Here is a 4,257-nt window from a genome sequence, read left to right on the forward strand (position 1 = left end):
TTTACAAATGCATGTTGAGATGCTCCTCGGTAAGCGTCTGAGATCTTTGGCAAGCAAAGTCTATTTTTAATTAAGATCACAATCTCATTGATCACGTTTTCATTCTTTTTTATTTTCTCATTATATAGTCTTAGGCCTGATACCTTTACAAGTTGATGAAGGCCATTTCATTGAATAGCCATTTGTGTGCACATGCTGTTTAGGATGTCTGCTTGACATATGTGGCATGAATATTCATGAGCAAATGTTTGGTCTCTTATTCATTCTTCAGATAACGTTTACAATCTTTTATGCTGAAACACTAAATAAAATGTCTTTCATATGATGTATTTATGATTTAGAATTCTCCTGTACGTATATATAGCTAACTATGTCCCTCTTAGAGGTTGACGATGGAATGTATAGCTATCAACAAAATGAGTTAGTTTAGCACCTTCTATATATCAATCATATACAGCAGTGTAAGAAAATAATTAAGATCACAATCTCATTGATCACGTTTTCATTCTTTCTGATTTTCACATCTCATAGCCTTAGGCCTGATACCTTTACAAGTTGATGAAGGCCATTTCATTGAATAGCTATTTACATTATAATTAAAACATATTACAGTCATAAGCTTCTTTTGATCTTTGATGTCTAAAAGATATATATCATAATTTATGTTATGAACTGCAGGTTGGCTGTGTTGAGACTGTCGAAATGCAACAGAACACAGAGGCTCCGGCAACCAATTGTAAGCACAAGTTTGTCCATCATGAAGACAATAGAATATATTGCATACTCTGTCATTGGATGGTCATAGACATAAAAGTCATGACGGTACCCTTTGTAAGTAGAATCCTTTCATTGATGAACTAGGACATCGAGGTTGATGTGAACTATTATCTCTTGAACTATAATACTCACATTATCCAATAATAAATGAAGGTGGAAAATCAGGGCTTAAGTTAGAAAGTAGAATTAAGTTAAATTTAAGCGCCTTAGATAACTTACCCTGCTTATGTTTTTCTGTTTTTAAATTTTTAAGCTTTAAATTTGAGTATCGGAGTTCTAGGATTGCCTCTGACTTTTCTGCGACCTTATATATAATGTATGTGAGCACTTTTACCATACTGAGAACCTCCGATTCTCATACCATATATATGTTGTTTTTTGATGCAGGTTGAGATGTTCCTCGGTAAGCGTCTGAGATCTTTGGCAAGCGAAGCCTATTTTGGGATTTTATATATTGATATCATATGAAGTATTTATGATTTAGAATCTAACTATGTCCCTCTTAGAGGTTGACGATGGAGAAAAAGGTTGTTTATTTTATATTTACGGATTCCTTTGGGTTATGACTATATGTATGTATATACTCACTTATACTCGGGGCAGTCTTTACTTTTCGCGCTGAGTCAGGAGCTTGCTATTATGTATTTTGATCCTCCACTTCTTATTGTGTAATTTACGTTTTATCCGGTTGCACTTTTTCGTATGCGATGCGTTTTATTTTTGCGGTTTTTGTTTAAACCTTCTTTCAAGGCTCCTAGTTATGAATATCTTCAACTATATTACATACATATTTTCTTTTAGAGGTCGTAATACCTCACTACCACTGTTTTACGACTTAAGCGTAAGCCTCTACTAGTAGAATGTTATATTATGGTATCAGAACAGTTTATTCCTGTAGAGCCTAATGGACGGACTGACTATGCTTCTGAGTATACTCTGTGTTGTGTGGACATGCTGTTTAGGATGTCTGCTTGACATATGTGGCATGAATATTCATGAAAAAATGTTTGGTCTCTTATTCATTCTTCAGATAACGTTTACAATCTTTTATGCTGAAACACTAAATAAAATGTCTAATTTATAAGAATAATGAACGTTGGGTTTTGTGTGTGTTTTTATGTGCAACAATAGTGGTAGGTGCATTGTATTATTTTCAATGATTGATTAATTTTCTAAAATTTTGGTGAGTTGTTAAATTTTCAAAGAGTTGATGAGTAATGAGTTGCGTTAGGAGTATGAGCTGATGTGACACTATTAGTTATGATAGTTAGCTGACGTGGCATGATTACTTAAGTTTGTTACCAGTGGTTATGTCAATGTATAGCTATCAACAAAATGAGTTAGTTTAGCACCTTCTATATATCAATCATATGCAACAGTGTAAGAAAATAATTAAGATCACAATCTCATTGATCACGTTTTCATTCTTTCTGATTTTCTCATCATATAGTCTTAGGCCTGATACCTTTACAAGTTGATGAAGGCCATTTCATTGAATAGCCATTTACGTTGTAATTAAAATATATTACAGTCATAAGCTTCTTTTGATCTTTGATGTCTAAAAGATATATATCATAATTTATGTTATGAACTGCAGGTTGGCTGTGTTGAGACTGTCGAAATGCAACAGAACACAGAGGCTCCGACAACCAATTGTAAGCACAAGTTTGTCTATCATGAAGACAATAGAATATATTGCATACTCTGCCATTGGATGGTCATAGACATAAAAGGCATGACGGTACCCTTTGAAAGTAGAATCTCTTCATTGATGAAAAAGGACATCGAGGTTGATGTGAACTATTATCTCTTGAACTATAATACTCACATTATCCAATAATCAATGAAGGTGGAAAATCAGGGCTTAAGTTAGAAAGTAGAATTGAGTTAAATTTAAGCGCCTTAGATAACTTACCCTGCTTATGTTTTTTTGTTTTAAATTTTTAAGCTTTAAATCTGAGTATCGGAGTTCTAGAATTGCCTCTGACTTTCCTGCAACCTTATATATAATGTATGTGGGCACTTTTACCATACTGAGAACCTTCGGTTCTCATACCATATATATGTTGTTGTTTTCAGATGCAAGTTGAGATGCTCATCAGTAAGCGTCTGAGATATTTGGCAAGCGAAGTCTATTTTGGGATTTTATATTTAGATATCATTTGATGTATTTATGATTTAGAATTCTCCTGTACGTATATATAGCTAACTATGTCCCTCTTAGAGGTTGACGATGGAGAAACAGGTCGTTTATTTTATATTTACGGATTCCTTTGGGTTATGACTATATGTATGCATATACACACTTATACTCGGGCCAGTCTTTACTTTGCGCGCTGAGTCAGGAGCTTGCTATTATGTATTTTGATCCTCCACTTCTTATTGTGTAATTTACGTTTTATCCAGTTGCACTTTTCCGTATGCGATGCATTTTATTTTTGCGGTTTTTGTTTAAACTTTCTTTCAAGGCTCCTAGTTATGAATATCTTCAACTATATTACATACATATTTTCTTTTAGAGGTCGAAATACCTCACTACCTCTATTTTACGACTTAAGCGTAAGCCTCTACTAGTAAGATGTTACATTATGGTATCAGATTTGGAAGGTTCTTTTTGAGATTCAAACTCACAAGAGAATCATCCTTTCCGGGACTTCTTTCTAGAACAATTTTTTGGAGCTTTACAATACAATCTGCGTGGTAATATCGTCCTTTTTGAATACCAAACCTCCTGAGCTTAAAAAATTCTACCAAACAAGAGAACAAAGAATCTAAAGGTTTCAGTTGGGAACTAGTTTCTTCATTCAGATCTGAGAATCTAAATGATGAGAACATCAAGTAGTTGAAGCAGCTGATGGATCCATTTGTGCATGTTCACAAAGGTAGTATTCTTCAGAAGAATATTCCTGGCTTGAAAGATCGCGTGGTGACTTTAATGCTGGGTGATTTGCAAAAAACACTTCTAGAGGGCATTGAAGGACATCTAAAAACACTGCCTTTCCATAGCAAGTCGGCCTTGGTGTCTGTCCATCCATCCTTTTTCGTTTGCTGCACTCTTTCACCTAAGGAAAGAGCTCTTGTTGACATGGAACAGTTGAAAGCCCTCAAACTGAATCCGAATGTTGGTGTCAAAACAAGATTTTTGGTGGAGTTTGTAAGGATCTGTGATGCAATGAATGAGAAAGTGCTTGTGTTTATCCAGTTCCTTGATCCTTTGACTTTAATCGTAGAGCAATTAAAGTCAATTTTCAATTGGACTGAGAAAAAAAGTGTTCTACATGAGTGGAAAGATGGATAAGAACCGAAGATAGTTACTCATTCATTCCTTCAATGATCCAAAAAGCCAAGCAAAGATCTTGCTTGCATCCACTAAAGCTTGTTATGAAGGAATCAGTCCGGTTGGTACTTCGAGGGTGGTGCTGCTGGTTTGGAACCCCTCGGTCGAAAGGCAAGCTATCAGCCATGCTTATAGGCTGGGCC

The sequence above is a fragment of the Arachis ipaensis genome, chromosome B09 (genome assembly GCF_000816755.2).
Source record: "Arachis ipaensis cultivar K30076 chromosome B09, Araip1.1, whole genome shotgun sequence".
NCBI classification, from domain to species: domain Eukaryota; kingdom Viridiplantae; phylum Streptophyta; class Magnoliopsida; order Fabales; family Fabaceae; genus Arachis; species Arachis ipaensis.